The sequence below is a fragment of the Oryx dammah genome, unplaced genomic scaffold (genome assembly GCF_014754425.2).
Source record: "Oryx dammah isolate SB20612 unplaced genomic scaffold, SCBI_Odam_1.1 HiC_scaffold_24, whole genome shotgun sequence".
In the NCBI taxonomy this organism is placed as follows: Eukaryota; Metazoa; Chordata; class Mammalia; order Artiodactyla; family Bovidae; genus Oryx; species Oryx dammah.
In genome coordinates, this window is record NW_024070208.1 from 83,174,740 (window position 1) to 83,199,918 (window position 25,179).

A 25,179-nucleotide genomic window follows, 5' to 3' on the forward strand; every position below is an offset into this window, starting at 1 on the left:
CAACAGTCTGATTACGGGCCTCCCCGAGCCTCTCTTCAAACTGGCTTTGTGCAAAGGGAGAATCAAGGTTGAATTACGGTCTCTGCCCGCATGGAGCAAAAAGAAATTCAACCTATTTTTTGAAACAATGGATATTATTTGAGGTCCACACATGCAGCTGAGATTCAGAAAGACTGGGATGTTGGGCCTTGAGGTGGCCCTTGAAAGAAGAAAACAAAATTAATACGTGAAGAGATGGAAGGAGGTGATTCAGGCTGGACAAAACCAACGAGAAGAAATACAAGCGGAACAAGAATGTGGAAAAATGAGGTACCACTGCTTGATCCTGGAAATGTAGTTTCCTGTACAGGCATCAGCAACGCAGTGGCCTAATTAAGGATATTTGCAGAAGACAGCCACACTTAGACTGTCCATGGGAAATAGCCCAACATGGGGACAAGAATTCAAGAAAACCTATTTTCTTCACAGTATATGGACTTTTTTGTACCCAGGTGGCACAGTGGTAAAGAATCTATCTCCCAATGCAGGAGACATGAGTTCGATCCCTGGGTCAGGAAGATCCCCTGGAGAAGGGAAAGGCAGCCCACTCTCGTATTCTTGCCTGGAGAATCCCATGGACAGAGGAGCTGGGTGGGCTACAGTCCATGGGTTCACAGAGTCAGACATGACTTAGCGATTGAGCATGCATATGGACTTCAATACAACCTCACGATCAAATTGAGTAAGCATCTTTAGCCAATTTTTAAAAACAGAAGGCATGTCAGAGATTATAGCCAGGATTCCTTACTTCCCCCATAGTTATATCAGTTCAAAGGGAAAAAATAAACTGACAAGCCATACAGAACAAACCTATGTGCACGTGCTACGTCGCTTCAGTCGAGTCCAACTCTTTGTGACCCCGTGGACTGTAGCCCGCCAGGCTCCTCTGTCCATGGCATTCTCCAGGCAAGAACACTGGAGTGGGTTGCCATGCCCTCCTCCAGGGGGTCTTTCCAACCCAGGGATGGAACCTGCATCTCTTATGCCTCCTGCATCAGCAGAAGGGTTCTTTACTACTAGCGCCACCTGGGAAGCCACCTGGGGGTAAACAAACATTTACCCTCCCCAAAGAGCCCATTACCAAGAGCTACTTGAAGATTTTCAACGTTGCATGAATGAAAGAAAACAGAACAAAAACTCCCAAAGTCATCCTCCTTTCTAAACCGCTCAGAACTTGCAGGTGAATTATGTGCCTGTGCCTTTTAAACCATGTATTTGTGATTATTTCTGCACTGAGTCTTTGCTGCTGCACACACGGGCTTTCTCTAGTTGCAGTGAGCAGGGGCTGCTCCCCAGGTGTGGCGCCCAGGCTCTCACTGTGGCGACTTCTCTCGTTGCAGAGTGCGGGCTCTAGAGTGCCCGGGGTTCAACAGTGCCAGCGTGCTTAGCTGCCCCACGGCATGCGGGCTGCTCTGGACCAGGGATCGAACCTGTGTCCCCTAGCATTGGCAGGCAGATTCTTAACCACTAGACCACCAGGGAAGTCCCGACATTTTCCTGCACTGTAGGAATGTGGTTCTGAACAGAAGTCTCCATCCACTGGGCCTCCACGGGTTGTGGGTGTCGTTGGCAGGAGGCTGGAAACAGCATGTGAATAAATGGGGAAGAAGCAAGTGATTTCTAACTCCAGAGGATCCCATCAAACAGGACTAAGTGGAGGAAAGAAAGCCAAGCTCTGCAGTTTGGCGCAGCCGCCTAGACCAGCTGCATCCGGGGACCAACCAGGAAGAGCAGACGCAAACGTCCCTGGGGCCCTGCAGAGGCCGGGACACAGAGCGCCAGCCTGTCCTCCCTGGGAAAGAAAAACATTCTCAGGTCGTGTCCAGGGGTAAAGCTCCTTAAAGGCATTCAGTCTTCACCTAAAACGACAGCAGACGCCAATGCACGAATTCCTGGAGCTGGAGATGGATGGTACACTGACATCAGATCAACCTCCTCCCTAGATTCACATATGGGAAGATTCGGCCCCCAATACAACTGAACTCCAAACAGCTGGCTAAAAAGTAAATGAACGTTGAATGGAGTATCCTCAAATAGCCTGGCACATGATGGGAAGGAGATGTCAAAGGCACGTCGGCGGAAAAGCTTCCTAACGTGCGGGGTGGCATATTTTTAGTGCTTGGTTAACATTGGCGGCATCAGCGGGAGGCCCAGCACAGATAAGATTGTATAATTCTCGTTTTCATCGTGGAAGGCTCGGAGGCCCAGAGCCGGATTAGCTGATTCCTACAAGTTTCTCACTGAGTCAGCACCAAAGCCAAAAATAGAAATGAGGTCAGCCTCTACCTCGGCCCATGTTTTTTCTAGGTCACTAGAGCAAGCTGGTTCCCAGCAAATATTAAATAGCTCGCCCACAGCAAGTTAGCCCCTTTTATGTCCATTTCACAGATAAGGAAATTAGGACCCGATGTTTTACTGACGTGTCACATGTCACCGGCTAACCCCTGTGTGCTCCTGGGAACAGAATTCAGAAATCTGAATTCCCAAGTCCTGGCCTTTGCCGCAGAACACATTCTTTCCCAAATGTCACCGGAACACTTGAGCAAGCCTCAGATCCCAAGAGTTTGGGAATTAAGTAGCTAAGAGGAAGTGACTCCTCCATGGACATGGCTCTTGCCATCTCGCACATACATTTCTTTTTTTAAAGTTTCCTAATCTTTTGTTCAGACACGAATAATCTAAAATCCCGCAGGTTATCCTGGGCACCAGAGCAGAGCAAACAGGCAGGATAAGGATTCGAACAGCTATACAATTAGCCAGTACACAGCACAGGCTGCAGGCTGGCCCAATTCTTCCTTCGAGCTTTCAGCAAATCTCCACGAGGGTCACAGGGAAAGCAGAGAGCTGGGCAGGTGAGGCAAAGGTCCTTCCTGCCAGTCCTTGCGAAGCCAGACTCAGCAGCGGTGAGCCCTCGAGCGCTGGGGCTTACGGCTGAAGGGGCACAGTGGAAATCAGCGAGAGGCAGGACCCCTCAGTCATCTCTTTCCCAGGATGTGCTGGAGGCAGGGTCCAAGAGGACCTGAGGGCCCACATAAGCCCCACAGTCACGGTTACCACGGCAGCAAGAACCTAGCCTGGAGGACGAGACAGAGGCGTGTGCACAATCCTTCGCAAAACGTTTTGAGAAAACGGCCTTTAACAGCTTTACTCCTGAACATCAGTGCAGTCTACCACACTAATTTTAAAAAAAGTTTATAGACCAGTCATGGAAGTGATTATCATTCTATCTTCAAATGAGGAAATTCAGAATTTGAGAAGAGAAACTAGCATGCCATAAAGAAGAAAGAATACAGCCATGGAGAATGATCTTGGTATCAAAATTAGCCATTCTAAATGAGGCATGAAATAAGAGTTCCATGCATGGAACAGCTTACAAATTTTTTATCATACATTATCTACAGAAGGAGATAATGACAGAAGGAGATTTTTTTAAAAATCCATAAAGTGTGGGAATAGAAGAGTTTTTTAAAAGTAATATCCAATTATTTCCCTTCCTCCTAAAACACCTACAGTCAAAGTTCATGATTGAAATCCAATGTTAGAATACATCACCCCCTTCAAATCTCAGTCAAACCTCCAAATACTAATAAAGCCTCCAGGATGGCAAGGCTGAAAAAGTGAGACAGTTCTAAGGATAATACAGAAAACATCATCATCAATAACAACAAAAAAAAGCTGAAATTAACATGAAATATATCAGACTAAGGTGTCTTCAAGCATCTGAGAGTGAGAGGCCCCATTATGCCTGTTTCAACAGCCAACATGGCTTTGAGCTGAGCTCTGAATCCTTTTCTCAGTTTTAAAATGATCGGTTCATGGATGGTCACCACGGACTGACGACGGCCAAGGAAAAGTCCTGCCCGAGCCCTGGGCCCCCTCTCAACGGGGGACCGACCGTGAGACCGTGAGGGGCAGAGCCGTCTACACGCGCTTGTTCACCCATCGGGACGCAGAAAACAGCCACGAAGGGTGCTGCCTGAGGAGGTCCCGCAGTGGGCGTTCATGTCTCGGAAGTTAAGCACTTTACAAGCAGCAGCATTTCTCATTCATTCAGCGTTTGGCACAGACTTGGAAAGTCGGTGAATGGATGGCGAACTAACCAGAACCCTAACCCTAACCCTAACATGAACGTACAAAGAGGGAGGGCTTTATCTTCGTAGCCTAAAAGCTTTAAAACAAAGTAACACGGTTGCTGGGCAGGACAGAGTCCCTGGCCTCCCTTTCCCAATTTAAAGCCCCACGGGCACTATAGAGCCTGGAACCACCCCTGGCCAAAGAGGAAACAGGAGGAGAGAACCGTGGGCGGGACGGGACACTGAGTCAGCTCTTTGGGGCCTTGAGACTTCAATGTCCAAGCAAGCCTGCGAATAATTGAGGCAACGAAAGAATGTGCGCTTGGAGCCAGCGCTCACCCAGCACTCAGTGCTGGGGAAGCGATTTCAGACCATGGGTCACAGTCAATGGGGGACTCCGGGGCTGAGCCAAAAATTCCAGAAGTCCGATTCCTGGAGCCCAGCAACCAAGAGACATCTGCAGGATCATTTCCTGAATGCCGATGCCGCTGGGAAAGTGGTGGGAAGGCGAGGACGGGTGTCACGGGGTCATGGAAAAACTGCGGGACGAGGCCCCACTGGGCTTCATCCACACCAGGAAGCTGGACATTACGGCAGAAATCCTGCCACTGCCGCAGCAGAGAGGGAAGGGGGACATGCATGAGCAGAAGCCTGAAAGGGCCTGGTTTTCCTCAGAGGAGGACGAGAACACCGACTCTCCTCTGCACCGCCAGACACACACCTGGAGCCTTAAAAGAATGAATATGTCAACTTAACGCAGACCACGTTTAGGGGAGGGAAGGATTAGGAGTCTGGCATTAGGAGATGCAAACGACTATACGGGATGGATAAATAACAAGTTGCTACTGTCCAGCCAGGGAACTGTACTCAAATCTTAAGATAAACCCCAGTGGAAAAGAATATTTAAAAGCACGTGTATAGAGCGACTCAACAAGACATATATAAATGAATCACGTTGCTGTCCAGCAGACATTAACACACTGTAAATCAACCATACTTCAATCACAAAGACTGAAAAATAGGCTGTCCGACTCTTTGTGACCCCATGGATATACAGCCCATGGAATTCTCCAGGCCAGAATATAGCAGTGGGTAGCCTTTCCCTTCTTCAGGGGATCTTCCCAACTCAGGGATTGAACCCAGGTCTCCTGCATGGCAGGCAGATTCTTTACCAGCTGAGCCACCAGGGAAGGCCAAAAAAACTGGAGTGGGTAGCCTATCCCTTCTCCAGAGATCTTCCCAAGCCAGGAATCAAACCAGGGTCTCCCGCATTGCAGGCAGACTCTTTACCAGCTGAGCCACAAGGGAAGCCCATAAAAACAGGCTACATTTCTTTAAATATGACACTGAAGACTGTTTCACACGTCTGCTCTATCATCACTGCTATCTCACGCATTTAACATTTTACTGTTAAACTGCATGCCTGCTAAGTCACTCCAGTTGTGTCCGACTCTTTGTGACCCCATGGACTGTGGCCCGCCAGGCTCCTCTGTCCATGAGATTTTCCAGGCAAGAATACTGGAGTGGGTTGCCATCTCCTTCTCCTAATATTAAATTAGGAAAGCGTAAAATCCTCTTGCACCCAGGGCATGGCTTCATCTTGTTTGTCTTCTTCCCCAAAGTGTCATTTTCGCTCTCCAGGTCCGGTGCTCTTTCGCTCAAGACAGTCGGTAGGAGGCTCTTGGCGTAGTTGTCTCCGCCGGCTGGGAGGGGATACGCCGGGAGCTTGAGCAGTCACACACGGGGGTGGGGACATGAGTGCATTCTCCGTCTTTCCACATGCAGAGGACGAGAAGAGCCAGAGGGGTGTTAAACAGGAAAAGGGGCTCCTGCATCCATGGCCTTCGCGTTCTGTGAGATCCAGCCTCTTTCCTAACTCAGTCCCTTCTCACCCTCGGGGCTGGTTTGGGCAAACAGACCCTACATGGCCCTTCATCACATGAACCTCGACACTCCTGTCTTTGCCCACCATCAGGCTAGTGGTGACGTGCTCTCAAAGACTTTGGAAGCTACAAATAATCGGGTTTGTAGGAAAAGTGGGTTTTCCAGTGGTCATGTATGGATGTGAGAATTGGACTGTAAACAAAGCTGAGCGCCAAAGAACTGATGCTTCTGAACTGTGGTGTTGGAGAAGACTCTAGAGAGTCCCTTGGACTGCAAGGGGATCCAACCAGTCCATCCTAAAGGAGATCAGTCCTGGGCATTCACTGGAAGGACTGATGTTGAAGTTGAAACTCCAATACTTTGGCCACCTGATGCGAAGTGCTGACTCATTGGAAAAGACCCTGATGCTGGGAAAGATTGAGGGCAGGAGGAGAAGGGGACAACAGAGGATGAGATGGCTGGATGGCATCACCGACTCGATGGACATGAGTTTGGGTGGACTCTGGGAGCTGGTGATGGACAGGGAGGCCTGGCGTGCTGCAGTCCATGGGGTCACAAAAAGTCGGACACAACTGAGCGACTAAACTGAACTGAACTGATGCAAAGTGGGACAGACACAGTGCCGAGGTTCGGGAGACGGAGCTGCCGACAGCAAGTCGTCAGAAAGCCTTCCTCTCTGCTGACACGTGGACCTCAGCTCCGACGCTGGGGTCTCCGCCCAGGGCTCTTCAGCAGACACTCCCAGCCCCTGGAGCTGAGTCCCTCCAATGGACAAGGGCCACCCACACCTGGCGGGTGGGTCAGCAGCTTCACGCTGCCCGCTGACATGGCGCTAAGTCTCCCCAAGAGGCTGTGTTCAAGGGTAGGTTTCCGCTGGATAAACCCCGATCTGGAAACACTATTCAAGCCCATGATGAATTCTGGCACAATTCTGGGAATTTCAGCATCGCTGTGAAAGTCGGTCGCTAGCGCTAAGCTCAAATCATATGTAATATGAAACAAGCAGGGCACCAATCACAGAGGAAACACACAACAAATGTTATTGATCAGCCAACATTTGCCAAGAAATAAAGCTGTAGATACTTTCTGATCTACCAAAATCCGCTCTGCACGTCACAGGGTGAGAAAAAAAACGAATTATAAAGAGTTCTTCACAAAACACTTTCCAAAGAACCATTCTTCAACCCAAGAATAACTTGAAGGAGTACTGAGTGCCTTGTTACTATAAACAATTTAAAACTCTTCCCCAAAAGCCAGCTAAAAGCCAACTTTCCAGCTTCGCTGATCCAGTTAAAAACTTACTAGAACGACAGGCAAACTTGAGGGCTGACAAACTGTTGGTGGCAAAAAAACTTCAAATTTTCCAAAGGTTCTTAGGACTCATAAATAAATTCCAGACCTGTCTCCGTCATTAGAGCCGAGTATCAGCGATGGCGGACAAAGATTAAAGCTGCCAGCAGTGGCAAGGGTCTTTAACAGCAAATGTTTTCTTCATTAATTTGGCTCTTTCTGAAACAATCAGCCTAAAACACTTCTGTTAATTCTTACAAAGCGGGAAGATCTGCTTAAAATATTTAAACTCATTCCCCCAAGTCGTCAGCTTCCCAAATTAGAAAGAAAAGAAAAATATTTTGATAATGTTCTCCCAAAGTCTGCTGGGTGTATACAATAGGTGTATACATTTCCAGTTAATCTTTAATCGATAGCTTCGTCCACTTTCCCATCAGACAGCAGAGTTCTGTTTCCACTGTGCTTTCTCATGCTCTATTAATACGTTCAAATTTAAATGGGAAGGTTCAATGTCTTGATGGGTTTTCCTGTGGACCCCGGTCCAATAACCCTCCACTCACATCCATCATCTTCTGGGCTTCAGCCTAAGTCCAGCCTCTCAACCACCTCCCAGGCCCAAACAGTGCTCATTCCCAATCCTCCACCATCCCTTAGCATCCCAGCACATCCACGAAGGCTCAGCTAAACATCCTTTCATTGAGATTATTGTTGTTCAGTGGCTAAGTCGTGTCTGACTCTTTGCGACCCCCTGGAGTGCAGCACGCCAGGCATCCCTGTTCTTCACTGTCTCCCAGAGCTTGCTCAAACTCATGTCCATTGAGTCAGTGATGCCATCCAACCATCTCCTCCTCTGTCGCCCCCTTCTCCTCCTGCCCTCAATCTCCCCCAGCATCAGGGTCTTTTCCAACGAGTCGGCTCTTCCCATCAGGTGGCCAAAGGACTCCTAAACACAAAGCAACTGGAAGACAACTTTTACACCTAATCTATCACATTAAATTAAGGAATAGTAAAGGAGACACGAGTACATCCCGCAAAACGCTGGGCTGGATGACGCACAAGCTGGAATCAAGATTGCTGGGAGAAATATCAACAACCTCAGGTACGCAGATGACACCATCCTAACAGCAGAAATGGAAGAGGAACTAAAGAGCCTCTTGATGAAAGTGAAAGAGGAGAGTGAAAAAGCTGGCATTAAACCCAACATTCAGAAAGCTAAGATTGTGGCATCCAGTCCCATTACTTCATGGCAAATAGATGGGGAAAAAGTGGAAACGGTGACAGATTTTATCTTCTTGGGCTCCGAAATCACTGCAGATGGTGACTGCAGCCGTGAAATTAAAAGACGCTTGCTCCCTGGAAGGAAAGCTATGACAAATCTAGACAGGTATCAAAAAGCAGAGACATCACTTTGCCAACAAAGGTCCATAGAGTCAAAACTGTGGTCTTTCTAGTGGTCATGTACAGATGTGAGAGGTGAACCATAAAGAAGGCTGAGCACTGAAAACTTGATGCTTTCAAACTGTGATTAGGTGGAGAAGACCCCTGAGAGTCCCTTGGACTGCAAGGAGATCCAACCAGTCCATCCTAAAGGAAATCAACCCTGAATACTCATTGGAAGGACTGATGCTGAAGCTAAAGCTCCAGTACTTTGGCCACCTGATGCGAAGAAGTGACTCATTGGAGAAGACCCTGATGCTGGGAAAGATTGAAGGCAGGAGAAGAGGGCAGCAGAGGACGAGATGGTGGACGGCATCCCTGACTCAATACACATGAGTGTGAGCACGCTCCAGGAAATAGTGAAGGACAGGGAGGCCTGCCGTGCTGCAGTTCACGGGATCGCGATCGCAAGGAGGTGGACACGACTTAGCCTGAACAAGAAAGCCCCCAAGGGCTCTGGCTTTCTGCCACTAGAGGGCGCTGTGTGCCCACACTTCCCCCATCAAAATTTCCCTCAGTAGACCCTGAAAGCATCCAGCCTTTTTTTCTTAAATATCCATTATCTCAATATACTAATGTTAAATATTTAGTGCCACTGAAGATATCAGTGCAGGCACAGCTAAGAGAAATCATTTTTTATAAGCCTGCAACACAGATCACTACGGGAATGAATTTTAATTTGAATTAAAAAATGTAATTACAAAAAAAGAGTGGATATGTATAGATGATTCACTCTGCTGTACAGCAGAAACTAACACAACATTGGAAAGCAACTATACTTCAATTAAAAAATGTGATTAAAATTAAATATAAAACTAGTAATCTGAACACTGAGGCTATTGAGTAACATAAATGCTGTGACCCTAGAAATAACGTGAATTGTGGATGTTTTTCAGACTGCTTTCTGCACCCATATTTTAAACCCAGAATCTAACAATAATACAAGGGGAATCTAACAATAACACGGGGTGGGGGAGTAAATTCAGTTTTCTAAATGATTGGAAATAGTACATTTTTAAACAATTAAATCTTGCAAAACAGGTACAAATATGGTACTAAGGGGTCTCTAAGAAACAATTTCTAAATATCCAACTGCCGGTAAAATTTATTTGAAGACTCTTCTCTGGTCCTTCTACTATGAGTTTATAGAAAATACATACTTGAGGTCATTTAACCCATTCTCTTGATTTTTGTCATTTAGAAAGGGGGAAAAAAAAATCCAACCAGATTTTAAGAGCTTCCCCACAAGGTGATATGGGGTACTCTTGAAAATCACAATCAGGAATGTTTCTGCCTAAACCTATTACTTTACAATCAGTTCAGACTTAAAACGTTGTCCTTTAAAGCAGAGCAGTAGCACAGACATGAAAGGAGCCCGACAGCAGCTGGGAAGTTCACCAAGCTGGCGGCCCTGGAAGGTTGTATGTGTTGCGCACTGCAGGCAGGAGGAGGCAAGACCTAGCTACAGCTGGGGACTGGCCTGGCAGGGGCGGGCCTTGCCTCAAGAGCCCAGAGTAGCACAAAGCCACTCGGTGGGGCCTCAGAGGGGCTGAGAACCTGCCTGGAAAACTGCACCTTTACCAGCACAAGCGCCTTTTCTGTATTTAAAAGTCCCATGTTCTTGGGCTCACTCGCCTTTATCAAAACCCTATGTCCTAACTTACAGATTGTGGGGGAGGAGTGAGACTGAAGGAACACAACTGCTGCGAACAAAGTAACGACGGGAGGTCAGGAGCTTCTGGAGTTTAGACAAGGAAAAAATGCATCGTTTTTCTCAAAGAGACACTTTGCTTTATTTTTACTACCTCCGAACCAACAACCCTGAGGCTTAAAGAGATGCACTGTATGTTATCAGGAAACTTTAGAAATACCAATTAGTACACAAGGTCTAAATAGTCCTTGGAGGGTTTTCTTGTGACCATAGCTAAGGATGTTATTAACTTTAACTTGAAAACGAACGTGGGTGTGTGACAAGGTCCTGGAAGTACGTGCATCCTGAACAAAATTAGGGCACATAAAAGTCAGGAAATGCCACAATCTAGGTCAGGGAGGGTTTTTTTAAAAGTCTGTGCTAACAGTAAATATGAAAAATGCAAGAGTTCTATTCTGACAATAACAATTATTATTACTAACATAAAAGGCACGCAAGGTATTCTCTGGGTTTAACCTTTAGAGAAACTGCCAATTGGCAATTAAGAAAAAATGTTTTCTCAAAAAAAAGTTAAATTCAATTATCTATTAAAACTGGGTTTTAGAGGTACCCTACCAGGGGCATTCCCTGGGCCCCCACACCCGGCACAGAGAGTACTCAATAGGTGCTCACTAAATATTTTCATGAGTGAGTAAGGAAACACAAAATGCTTAAGGTTCCAAAGAAATAATACAAGCCTACAAGAGAGTGCAGGTTTAGGAATTCCATTTCAAACCTGACTACAAAAATAAGCACCTCTGCTCCGGGTAAGTGATCGGAGCTTTGGGGAACCCTACTTTGCAGTCTTATGGTGGACTGATGATGCCGTGTGACGAGGCAAGAACTCTGACTTCGGAAGCAAAAGATTTCAGTCCTGGCTGGAGCATCGATCATGTGGACTCCCTGAAAATATGTTTCGCCCTCTTAAGATAGGACCCTGCCTCTGCCCCTCTTCCCCATGGGGTCTTGTAAGAGTCAGATTTGGTTTGATGGAGTTTTCAGAGTCACCCTGCGTTGCCTCAAACACTGAACAAATGTTTAGAAATTGAACGCTGCTGACTGTGGTCCCTTTAAACACCTCCCTTTTGCTTCTGTCTTTAAGTTTCTGTGTCAGTCAGGTCCACAGCGTTTCCCATAAGGCCACAAAGCATTTTAAAAGAGAATGAAAATGCAGCGTAGTCTCTTTTTTGATGCTACAGGTCATAACCCAAGAATTATCTCATTTTTGTTTTCGTGGCTAAATTTAACGTAGGAAACTCAGCATTTCTTGAGTATTCAGCAAAACATGAGAGGTGTAAGAAACTCCTCCTTTATCTCACGCCCAGGGTTTCTCAGGGTTTCCTTAATGAGCATGTTTGACAGTAATTCCTTTCAAGGCCAGGGCGTGGTGTTTTACTGTCCGGTGTCAGCCTGAGTCTTTCTGGGGCCAGCACGTCACCAGCTCATCCCGCTGAGATGACGGAGGCCCCGGGACCCTCCTCTTCTGTTTATTCCGTGAGGACCTGAGAACAACGTACTCAGATGCCTCAAATGATTTCCAACCACGTTCCCTGACTGTTACCACATGGCTAATAACACTTGCCCCCACATGCTGCAATCATGTCAAGACTTCATCAATCAAGATCAGAACAGGGCCAAGGAGGTTAAGACATGACAAGTCAATTCCGCACATAATACAACACAACCCGGGCCAACCTGGAGGTTTCACAAAACCTACTATTAGCGTAGCCTCCTCCATGAGAAAGAGCCGTGGCAAGGTCGATCCTAATTAAGAACCAAATTTTAACCCGTTTTCAGGAAAGACCACAGTATGTTTTAAAACATACGCTGCCTTCAGGAAAGAAATGGAGCGAGAATGTTGAAGGCGATTTTTGGGTCAAGAATGATTTTAAAACTGAATAGTCAGGAAAAGCATCGTTGCTGTCGTTTAGTCACTAAGTCGTGTCCAGCTGTTTTGGGACCCCATGGACTGTAGCCCACCAGGCTCCTCTGTCCGTGGGATTTCCCAGGCAAGACTAAATGGAGCGGGTTGCCATTCCCTTCTCCAGGGGATCTTCCCCACCCAGGGATCGAACTCACGTCTCCTGCACTGACAGGTGGGCTCTGTACCACCACTGAGCCACCAGGGAAGCCCCAGAAAAAGCATGATTGCACAGTCAATCCCAAATAAGGGGGCATAAGTTAACACAACAAATAGCTCCTTCTTAAATACTTACAAAGAGTCTTCAGGTCAATGTTGCTCACAAAATCAGCAGCGTGTGTTCAAAAGATATCGTGGGCACATGCTTTTACCCAGGGGCATGGCCAAATTATTTAAAAATTTACACAAGCAGTATTTTTCAATGCTATTTTACCGCATCTATTTGTCAGGGGCGTTTGAGTTTCAACTGATACGAGAGTTTCCTGTTTCGTTAATTCTAAGCTACTTAATGCCGATAGATTAAAACATTACACTCTTTGGCTAGGAGCTAAGTTGCTGAAACAGGCACATCACATTATAGTCTGTAAATTAGGAGATATTAATGTTCTCATAAAAAAAAGAGAACAGATTATAGAGCTTTAAACCTGTGTGACATTTTCCCATATATCCTGCATTAAATTTAACAAATCAACGTGAAGACAGATGACCCAGTGGATAACAGACAGGATGGAAGGAGGGGGGCAGGGGGTGCTTGAAGGTTAGACCCAACCTCTGGCGATGCTCCCTCGCATGCCGCACCCTGGGGGTCTGGGCCATCCAGCAGACCCACAGGGTCCATTTCTCATTGGCCACTGAGGCTGGTCAGTCAAGCACCCTGAAGTGGCCTTCACTTCTCTCTCCTATTCCAGATATGAAATTGCCAACTTTGTAAAAAATTCCTGAGCTCCCATGAGAATTCCAAGCCCCCCAGACATCCTGAGAGGACAAACAGGCTTCCAAACTCAATGCTCCTCCCCGGGGAGGACCAGCACCCACAGGGAGAGGTGGCTGAGAAGCAACCGCCTCACGGCTACTTGATGCTCCACGCCAACGGGCCACAGCTGATGACCTGGGCGCAGAATCTCAGAGGGACAAATACCACAGGGACAGGGAGCTGGGCCTACCCCAGGGGCTCGTGAAGAGCCTCACGGAGCGCGCCCGGCCTCCCGGCTCCCTCCCTCTGCCCCAGAAGCAGAGCAGAAACAGAAGCTCTGGAAAGGGGTCTGGAAAGCGGGAGGAGGCAGGACGAGGCACAAGGGGACACCGCTCCTTGCGGCCACACGCTCACAGCTGACACCGTGTGGGTGTCCTGAGACTTTCCAAAACAGAAAAAAGGAAGGAGAAGACCCAGGGGACTCAAGAACCGCCACCTTTCACACCAGCAGACTCGGGAAGTGAATGAGGAAGGCACGGGAGCCAAACGCCCTGAATTACATTCCTGCCCTCTCCGCATACATCACTGAGAAAGCATTCGGGGCTGAGGACATGTCTGCCTGAAAAGTGCCAGCCCGTTACGGCCTGACCTTCCGCGCGCAGATCAAGGGAGCCTCTGACCTTGACTGCATACCAGCGGTGTGTGGACATCGAGCAAGGCCCAGTGGTGCTCTGACTGCATACCGCAGCTCCTTCCGGTAAATTACACTTTAGAAAGGGCAGCATGGCAAAGCTCTACGAACCCCTGGCCTCTACAGGACAGCCCTGAAATCAGAGACAGTAGACACGTGGATTCTGAAAGTTTAAGGGCTCTGAGTCCACCTCCTCCCAGTTGGAGATTTACATCAAAATGCCAAGACTCCTTTTCAGGTTGAGAAACGCACCCCAATCACAAAGACCCAGATAAACATAGCCACCAGGAGCCAGATCCTTAAAGGGCCAGCCCGTGCGAGGCGGGTCCGGCATCGGAGAAGCTGCTCATGACTCACACCCCCTCCCCACAAAAGGCTGGGCTCCCCGGGACCCCCTCTGAGTCCTCACTGCTCTGGGTGCCCCCTCACCGACCGCTGCAGAGAGCGTGCCTGCCTCTTCTCTTCAAGTGGTCTGGGGCCCCACCCCGCCGGCTCTAATGTCACCCTCCCGACTTGGTCCCCTGGAGTCCCCATCACATCCAGGAAGAGTCCTGGGCAGCGACCTCCAACGTTGCCCATGAAGCTCACTGCATTGACCGTGGATGGACTGAGCTCCTTCACTGCCTCGGGAAAACCATTTCCCAGTCAAGTGTTTATCCAGATACTGCAGGCCTCAGAGCTCACACCAACCAACGGAGAGCCAGGGCTTTCTCACCTGTGATCAGTGCACCAACGCAGGACGTCAGCTGCCACAATGAAATACCCACTCATGAGGAAAAAAAACTGTGGACAAATCCTCAAGCTCTAACAAAGACACGTGGGAGAGAATCCCATCTCTCATTCGTCACTAAGAGTGTCTTCCAGCTCTTCGGAGGTTGGTCTACAAAGCACAAGGGCCAGCCCAACCGTATTCCGATGAAGGCAACCAGAGAGGGACTTCAAACCGGGAAGGATGTGCGGATGGCATTTCAGGGAGGAGGTGAGAACCGAGAGCTGATTTCCGAGCAGAGAGACCCAGGGTCAGCTGGACTCGGGGCCAGATAAGCATGATGTTTTTTTAAAGCCACGTGGCTGTGGAGGCAGGCCACGCCCCCCGTGGACACCGCGCGCACGGGAGACTTTCACGTTTCTACGGGGCTCGTTGAAGGGAAAATAAGGCCCTGTGGCACCCGGTCCCCAGGGCCATCTGGCCCCCTCGTTTCCTTTAAGTTCTCCTTTGTTTAGTCACCCACTGCGCCGAGCCACCCCAGGAGGACGGGGCTCTGCGATGCCGTTTCTGGGTGCGGTTCTCCAAGCCCAAGCAGCAGAGTCATCCCACGTTTTGTTATTTTTTACGAAAAAATAACGTTTTCTATTAAGAGTCAAGACGAGGACAGTCAGGGTCAGGGCCTGGCACCGCTGATGACAGTGTCCACTCACACAACTGGTTCTGGGCTTTAAAGCACACGAGATTCCACTCAAGACCTTTAATTTTCTCCTATTCCATCTCAATGTGGAACGAAGCTCAACCCCCTCTTTTGTGAAGCTGCACCGGGTGAGGTGCATTCCAAGTACAGTTACGGATCCATAAAGGTAGAATTTTTATGATTAAAATCTATCTCCAGTGTGACAGGTCTCAGAAGCAGAGGGCGAAGGGGCAGACTTTATGTAATGGAGATAAACAGGAAAGATGAGGTGGATGCTGGGGGAGGTATGGCTCACGGTCCCCTCTGTGGTACCCAAGGGGCGCATTCCAGCGACATCCGCGCTCAGGGAGATGTGTGCGTGAAGGATAAAATAAAACCACTAAGCATGGATCTGCTCGTCATGGCTTCCCCATGGTATATGGTTGATTCTTCACTCTTGGATTCAGGCATAGTTTTTTAAAATCCTCCCTTTTTTTTTGTTTAACAAAGAACTATCGAAAAGACAAAAGTAGGTGAATGTGGAAACCCACGCTGATTCTCACGATGACTGCCAGACGATGACTCATGTCCAACATGTGGAAATAGGAAATAGGAGACATCTGGAAAAAATCTTGGCATTGCAAGACACCAGGGAAAACACGGAAAAGGAAAGAGTGTGCGTTAACCCATCCACCCAGCACGCAGGAAGAGGAGAGAGCCACCAGAGCCCGGGGTGGACGCCTTGACGCCAAGGCGATTAACGTGGACACTTAGGGTGTTGAAATCCATTGTGTGGCAGAAATAAAGTGATTCTGCTCGTACTTTCCCCTTTAAAAATACCTCGAACAAGGTAAGCTGACTTGGGGAGGAGAAGAGTTTGGACACTGCTTGTAATTATACGGGTGTCAGGAAAAGTAGTTAACAGGAAAAACCTATAGAGGTACTTGAAACGTTAGGAGGGTGAGTAACAGGAGAGTTGGTTCCCCTAATGAGTCTGGAAATGGATGATAAAATCACAGCGCTGACTAGAAATTGGATGGTTGTTCCAGACAGACCTCCCAAGTGAGAACGTCTCATTTTTCCTCCACCAAAAGCATCCAAAAGCTACAAACAGGCTTCCCAACAATGGTGCTGTGATTCTGACATCTGTCTGATTCAGGTGCTGGGAGAGCTTCTGGCTTGATGGAACGGTCCTTCTCTGTGAACAGACAAGTTCTCAGCTTGCCTGCATCTTCAGGTTTGAGAATCCAGCCCCCAACTGCACCAGCAAGCAAACTCATCGCCATGCTTACCCCAATTTCAAAATTCAGCTACTGCTAAAATGATGTACCTACATGACATTTTAAATGTCCCAAGTGCTTTTTAGGTACCATACCTTTCACTTGATCCTTTCAGCAAGACTGGGAGATTGTAGGTCAAATGTCATTTCCCTTTTTCTCAGGAGAACTTGGTCAAATGACTTGGTGGAACACACACGAGAACCTAGGCTCTTAGCCTACCAAGCACCCTTTCATAACGGCTGCTCCTTGATTTGAGAAACAGAGGGGTCTGTAATCAAGTGAGTTTGGAAAACTGCAAGGGATAAGCCACCCCTGAAGGTTCCAAAGCTGTGACGAAAGGTTCTGAGATGTCCTCGGCTGCAGCTCCTGTCCCCAGACTTATCTGTCCCCCTGCCCCGTGATAGCGGAGGACCCCTCGGTATTCCATTCCAGAGGCCACGGCAAGAGCGTCCTCCAGGTGGACTGAGGACCACGTCTGGGGAAAGGCTGAACTGGCCGCCTCTGCCCTTTGGGAAATGCGCAAAGCATTTATAAAAACAGAGGTTTCCAACCAGTCTCACAAACAATACAAGTAATTACAAATACACTAAACAAATCTTAATTTTATTAAATAAATCTGCTGCTGCTGCTGCTAAGTCACTTCAGTTGTGTCCAACTCTGTGCGACCCCAGAGACGGCAGCCCACCAGGCTCCGCCGTCCCTGGGATTCTCCAGGCAAGAGCACTGGAGTGGGTTGCCATTACCTTCTACGTTACAGTAAGTTTCGCTCTTTTGGCATTTATACTTCATGTCTTAGAAGCAAGAAAATGAAATTTCTTTTTAATTATAATATACTAGATTTTGAAATCCTCACTATAAGTTAGTGTTTTTATTAATAATTCATTGAGCCCAGATCAGTTAATTTACCCAAAGTTCCAAGGAGTTTACACAAAAATATTTTTTTTTCATTTACTTAAGTAAAAAATAAAATATCTGGGAAGAAACATGGTGCCTTTAATATTTGGAACAGTGGTTAAATTTCATTTATGGGAAAGAAATTTTCTATGTTCTAATAAAAAATAATTGAAAGATAAGCTTATTTCTCAATAATCTTTGAGGTCTCAAATCTATGCTACAGAGATACTAATAATAATAATTAATGAAAAGAGAATAACCAATTGATATATAAAGCATAACATACAAAGCAGTGTCTTCAATTCCCGTGTATGAATTAAAAGAAAGATCGACGAAAATAAAGATACATATAAACTGAAGACTAATGAATTCTCAAAAAATGGCAATGAAATAGTTCTTGTCTCTAAAAGAGAATTTACCAAAGACTTAATGACAACTAATAAAGTCTCTTATGCTTGCGATCTTGGGGTAAGAAAGATCCTTTGTGTCAAATGCTAATATTGGCTCCTAGACAGTATGTTGAGAAGCAGAGACATTACTTTGCCAACAAAGGTCCGTCTAGTCAAGGCTATGGTTTTTCCAGTGGTCATGTATGGATGTGAGAGTTGGACTGTGAGGAAAGCTGAGCACCGAAGAATTGATGCTTTTGAACTGTGGTGTTGGAGAAGACTCTTGAGAGTCCCTTGGACTGCAAGGAGATCCAACCAGTCCATCCTAAAGGAGATCAGCCCTGGGAGTTCTTTGGAAGGAATGATGCTAAAGCTGAAGCTCCAGTACTTTGGCCACTTCATGGGAAGAGTTGACTCATTGGAAAAGACTCTGATGCTGGGAGGGATTGGGGGCAGGAGGAGAAGGGGATGACCGAGGATGAGATGGCTGGATGGCGTCACTGACTCGATGGACGTGAGTCTGAGTGAACTCCGGGAGTTGGTGATGGACAGGGAGGCCAGGCGTGCTGCGATTCATGGGGTCGCAGAGTCGGACACGACTGAGCGACTGAACTGAACTGAACTGAACGCATTTTTGAAGAAGGCGATGGCGACCCACGGCAGTGAACAAGCTCCCTGGGGCGGGCTGCCACGCCCCCCTCCAAGGGATCGTCCCGACCCAGGGGTCAAACCCACGGCCCCTGCACGGCAGGCGGGTTCTTCACCACTGTGCCACCAGGGAAACCCTTAGGTACAATCAGACTTACAGAATTCTTTACACATACTTTTTCTTATTTAGTGTGTCCTGGAGGAAAAGACACTAAGGATACTTGGTCTGTGTCTCCAAAAGTAACCTTCGAGAAAGGCCTGCCGACTAGACTCATCGCTGGTCTACTGCAAGGAGCCTGTGGGGAGGAAAGACAAGACGCACCTTCCCAGGCGCAGGCAGGGCTGACCGTCGGGGCCACGACCCCCATCTCTGTGTCCAGAACGCATGAGAACTCGGGCCAGATTCGCCTCTTGGGAGACCAAGGCGTCATGCCCGGCTTGTAACAAAGATGACTCCTTGTAAACCAGAGTGACGAATTTCCTAGAGGGCAAAGAATATGCCAGGATTTCCTGCAGGAAGGGGCCGGGGAGGCCCCATCCTCACCACAATGGCATCTCCTGACTCGGGGTTAAGAGGCTCACTTCATTGCCCTCGCCTCTAGGTTTTATTCTGAATGCTCTGTGGAACAGACACCCCCTGAAGGTGATGCGATCCTGGTTTCTCGGGCTGGGCTGCATCTAACCTGCCTCGGGTTGGGGTGGGGCTTGCACTCGGGCAGACAAGGTTGCTCCCTGTGGTCATCTGTCTATGAACAGGACTCGGGAGAGCTGCCCGTGGCCCCAGATCACCAGGTCCATTTCTTCGTGGTCCTCAGCAATCTGCTTCATCACCAGCCACTTACAGAGAGGCTTCAGAAGGGCCGCTTTCCTCGGCAGGCGGCCCAGCGGAGCAGCATACAGACCACGAACCCAGTCTTAGAGCAACGGGATCGTGGGCAAGACTCCAGAATATTCTGAACCACGAGGTGCTCTTGTTGGGCCCTCGCAGGTCAGGATCGTCTTACCTTGAAGAATGGAAACTGATTCGTGCTCTGATTAGCACTTGGATCTTATCACCTGCATCCGACTCCCTAGAAGAGATTAGTCTAGCTCAGGGGCTTTCAGTTCTGGCTGAGTTTGCACGAAGGTCCGTCTAGTCTGCCGCTGCTGCTGAGTCACTTCAGTCGTGTCCAACTCTGTGCGACTCCATAGACGGCAGCCCACCAGGCTCCCCCGTCCCTGGGATTTTCCAGGCAAGAACACTGGAGTGGGTTGCCATTGCCTCCTCCTCTAGGCTATGGTTTTTCCAGTGGTCATGTATGGATGTGAGAGTTGGACTGTGAAGAAAGCTGAGCTCTGAAGAATTGATGCTTTTGAACTGTGGTGTTGGAGAAGACTCTTGAGAGTCCCCTGGATAGCAAGGAGATCCAACCAGTCCATTCTAAAGGAAATCAGTCCTGACTATTCAGAAGGACTGATGTTGAAGCTGAAGCTCTAATACTTTGGCCACCTGATGAGAAGAACTGACTCATTTGAAGAGACCCTGATGCTGGGAAAGATTGAAGGCGGGAGGAGAAGGGGACGACAGAGGATGAGATGGTTGGATGGCATCACCGACTCATCATGGACATGAGTTTGAGCAAGCTCCGGGAGTTGGTGACAGACAGGGAGGCCTGGCGTGCTGCAGTCTATGGGGTTGCAAAGAGTCAGACACGACTGAGCGACTGAATGGAACTGGGCTCCCTCCCCACGTTGCTGGCAAGGACCTGGGTACCAGCAGGTTAAAGTGTCCTGAGAAGCTGTGAGATGACCGCCCTGTTCTCATCGCTCCTCAGAACTATGACACTTCGGCTTAATTAAGACTCTCTGTGCTCCCCAAGACTGTGGCCTGGGGAAGTCCCTGTCAAAGTCCCTCTATTAGGGGCCAGTCATCCTCTGCCGAGCTCATGGTCATCAGCAGGCCACGGGGGCTACTTTCTCTGATCAGTGCAGTTAAACTCAGCACGTGACTTGAGGCAGACACGTGACAGAGGACCCTGCTCCATGTCCCGGTGAGTCTGGAGCATCAGTGAGGCCACAACACTCCTGCTTCAACCAGGAAGCCGCCCTTTTATTCACAGTCCTAGGCCGCTGGGATCACTCCCTTCTCGGGACAACCAGAGTATTTGTTTTCTCTGCTGTTTCTCCTGCAATGTGACCACTTACTCTTCAGTTGTTATTTATTTCACATGTATTTCTCCCACCTCTCTAGTTAACTTGAGGCTTCCAGTCTGGGACTCTGCAGGATAGGATGATAGCTTTACATAAACACTGGCTCCTCTGGATAAAACATTTGTAAGACTTCTTGTGCACACTCTATTCTTTTTGCAAAGTAGAAATGGTTAATTTCCAAGACCAAGGGAGTCACTCTTGGGACTATGTTGCCTCTTCCAATACCTCGAATAGTTGAGAAAATCAGGTTACGGAGCAAAAGAAGAGCTTAACTTTTGGCTAGTACTGAGGAGGCAAGCATTTGAAACCCTAATCAGTTTAAGGAGATAAAATTCCCACACTGCAGAGGCCTCTGGAAAGACACGAAGTCACTGTGTACTAACCCAGATTAATTACCTAGAGAAAACATCTGGGCGCCAGGAAAACAAACAAGTCAGCAAAGACTGAAGTCTGTGACAAGCTCATGAATCTAAGCACTGAGGTCAGAACAAGCTCCCTAGCCCTGCACTGATGACTGTGGGGTTAGAGAAGAGTGACCTAAAGCACCAATATCTGTTGATGAAATCGGGAGGATATCAGACATCTGTCAAGGAATCTCATCTCCATGGAACTCAGGACTTTGCCAAAGGAGATTTTGGTGATTTACACTGGACGTATTCCAGTTTCCATTGGTGGATTCTCAATAACCAATATGCTCTAGAGTCCCTCAAGGGGGCATGCCTCAGAAACAATGAGCTGACGCTTGTCCCATTTAGGTAACATTTACCCCCACCCCCCAAGTTATGTGACGTTTTTCATCCTATTTTCAAAAACACCCCAGAAGTCATTTAACTTGTAGACACTGAAGAACAGCAACCCCTATGAGAACTGAAAACATGCCCTGGTCTGTGGGTTCAACTGCTCGAGGCAAATTCTGTGATGCTCAAGCCTTTATTCATTTTGCATTTACATCTGATCCGCACGTATAGGCCCAGCTCTGAGAACAGCGGTGGGAGATGAGGAAGACCAATTTCTCTTGCTGACGTGCCAGCCAAGAATACATCTCTTTGTTATCTGACCTTCGGATGAGAGAAACGGAACCAGATCTGAAGGTCCAGCTCAGGCAGGTTCTGGGTGTTTCCCATCGTTAAACTGATTATTTTAACATCATGTCCGAGACAATAAGTGGAAGTTTAAAATTTCCTCTTTTGGTGGGAGGAAGGCCCTCTTCCCGGCTCATGCTATGTGAGCCATGGGACCTGAAATATTTATACTCAAGGGAAGAAAAGGCAGAGCTATGCTTTCTGTTTAAAGGATATAATCCTAAATCAGTTAGCTGTTCCCCTAAATCTCAAGAGGCGGTCTGAATCCATTCTGTCATGACAGCCTTTTAAAACACAAATTCAGGAGGGCTTAACCCACTGCTTCCCAGTATTTCATTTAAACAGTCTTTATTGAGTAATAATAATAAGGTATAAAACCCAAAGTGGACGGTGGGGGAGCCTGTTGAAGGAGCATGCACAGACCAGGAAGGTCATGGTGACCCTGTGACCTTCCCACCTTGACCTTCCCATGCCCGAGGGGAAGGCAGGCCTACAGTGTGTGTTCCTGGGCCCAGAGACGCATAGACCTGGCGTCCGCTGATGCACTGGCCAAACCAAGGGCTTCCACGTGCTCAGATTTGACAAGAAACACTTACAGCCCCTTTCCTCGTCTGGGTGGATGTCAGACACCCCAAGACATGACCTGCCTTCTCTGAAGGTGCTTTCACCAGCTCTGAACTGACGAGGGCCAGGCCCCTGTCAAGTCAGGAAGAAGTCAGCCAAGCATATTTGGAAAGCTGCGCCTGGATGAATCAACTTCCTCATATTTAATGAATATGATGAATCTTCTTCCTCATAGGTAAGGGGAAGACTTGGGGTTAAAAGTAAAATGAATCAGGCTAGAAAAGTAAGACCAGAATAGGGTGAAAAGCACCGGAGCCTGAGTGAATGCAGCTGGGGGGTGCAGGCGATGGTGGAGAATGAAACCAAGAAAGCGGGTGGAAGACACGCTTTCTTTACAAGCAAGAAACACCAACTCCCCCTCCCCTCCCCCAATTCTGACACTCTAAGTTACAAGAAAAGCATAGTGATGTTGATAAAGGGCTCCATTTCCTATTTGTTAAAAGGTCCACTTTCTATAGTTTCAAGGATTTCTTTGTTACTTCAGCATGCTTACAATTCAAGTTAGACGCACACACAAAAAGCGTCTTTGTGACACGAACATCTTGCCGTTACTCTCGAGGATGCAATCTGGAACTAGCCAGAGACACTTCCTGAGAAGAAAAGAGCGCGAGAAGAGGGATTACAGAGGGTGAAGCGGGTGCTGAGCGGATGCTGGAGGACAGGAAAACGTTTCCACATACTTCGTTGACTCAAAACCTACCCAGGTAATAGTGGTGGCACCAACCGTCAACAGACTTTTAAAAAGGATGAGGTTAGTACGTCAGCAAACCGCTGAAAAGCAATGGAACAATTTTCTGTAAAGCAGAACTTGCTGGATTTCAGAAGTGTGAGTCTGTGATTCACTGAGCCCTGGGCAGAACAGAGGGGATGGCTTCCCGGGGCGATATCCCCAGCTCCCAGAAAGTGGGAAGAGGACCAGGGGTCTCCGCCTCCCTTCCTCGTGGCCCCAGCTGCTGTGGCCCAGAGGCCAGGCTTTCCCATGGCTCCACCCGGTTTCCATGGTGACCCCACACAGAGACAGGAGGCTGCCCTGTCCTGGGGTGAAAACCCTCTCTCCAAACAACAGAAATGCAGACCCAACCTGCCTTCAAGAGAAAACGCTCTTCGTGCTGATCTGCGATTCTTCAAGTGAGAGAGAGGGCAGAGTATTGCTTAGAAAGAAAATATTATAATTGTACGTTTGGGAAACGATAAATAGTTACTGTTTCTGTAAATAAATCTAGACAAGTATCTTACGAATGTAAAACTGTTTAAAAATTCTGATTTGAATAGAAGGCTCTCAAGTTCAAGAGAAAATTTTTGGTGGTTTTTTTTTTTTTTTCCTCCAGAAAAAAAAAAGCTAAGTTTAGTCTTCGTGCACTTTTCCAAAGAATGCGATTGACTCAACGAATTTTCTGCCAATACACTTGTTCCTTCTAGAGTCAAAAAAGGAAAGAAACCAAATCGCTTTTTTAGCGTTAACTGCCACCAATAATTACCAGCTTTGGGGAGGAGCAGTCAGGATGCCTCAACAATATTGTTAAGCCTGGTTTTGTTTCATCTGTATTGCTCTGGGGAAATGCCTGAAATGGTAATAAAGCTTCAGCACGACTTGCTGGTTATTCGGTTGCTCTAAAGTAATGACTTCCACAGTGATGGAGACCCGAGGGATTGCTGACCTCGGAGGGCTACTCACCTTCTGTCCTTTCACGCCATGGCAGTCACACTTCCCGCAGCCAGAGCCAGCACACCCACCCTGGAAGGAAGAGAAAACAGCTTTAAACAGAAGAACATCCACAAACGGAGGTTCAGGTTTCAACTGAAATGCTTTTTGGCATCTTCACTATTTATGGGAAAAGCCCTACCCGGGTACCACGAGCCCCATCTTAACACACACACCCTGTGGCCTTGTCCTAGGGGACAAGTCCTTCTGCAATTGCTCAGAAGTCCATCTCTGGCCCTGGCAGAGAGAACAGCAATCCCCGAGTGGAACATATCAAAGCATCACTCAGTCCAAAGAGGGAACGCTGTCACTGACACTCTGAGACATGGACTCTCCCCGTTTCCCAAGGTCTAGCAGGACACCACCCCTACTTGCAAAGGCACTTCTGATGCAGGACTTTCAGCCCTGAGATCAGAGGAAACTGATGGTGGGGACTAGGGTCCACGCTTCGTCCCTCACATCCCCAGGACACAATGACACGCAAAATATGCAAAAAGGAGACAAATAGGCCTAAAGCCTAAATAACAAAATTTTAATTCAATTAAATCGGGAAGTTTCAATAAAAGAACATTCCACAACAAAATGCTCCTGTGATTCATTTCTAACATTTAAAATAAAGTTAAAATGCACAATAAAGAATCCAAGTGGGTAAGACGAGCTGGAGAAGAAGGGAACCAGTGTGTTCAAATGCCCACCGAATGCAACAATCAACCAGCTGCCTCTTGTCTAACAAGACGAATATTACCATTCCCACTTTACAGACGGGAACTCTGAGTTAGGAGATTTAATATAACATGCCAGGACAAGGTTGAGATGAATTCAATTCAATCACCATCATGGAAAACTGCCAACACATCAGAAGACAAACAGACGATGGTGCTCAATACATTTGCAATTTCTTTAGAAGAATCCAAATTCTAAACCAGAGTAGACATAGATATTATGGACAGAATGGAAGAGGGTGTGATAGGTAGAATTTAGTTAACGAGCTTTACTAGCAGCTCAATATTAAGCCTGAGATCAAGTACACACCTAAATGCTGCTTCT

At 47.6% G+C, this 25,179-nt stretch overlaps 1 protein-coding gene across 1 annotated transcript in view; it reads right to left on the reverse strand.

Annotated features, from left to right (window-relative positions):
- COL4A1 (collagen type IV alpha 1 chain) overlaps positions 1–24,199 on the reverse strand; it is a 77,574-nt gene extending 53,375 nt beyond the window's left edge. The window contains exon 1 of the mRNA XM_040267449.1: positions 24,106–24,199. The gene's annotated coding sequence lies outside the window, so the exon portion shown is untranslated. The remainder of the gene's footprint in view (positions 1–24,105) is intronic.
- Positions 24,200–25,179: the final 980 nt, after the last annotated feature.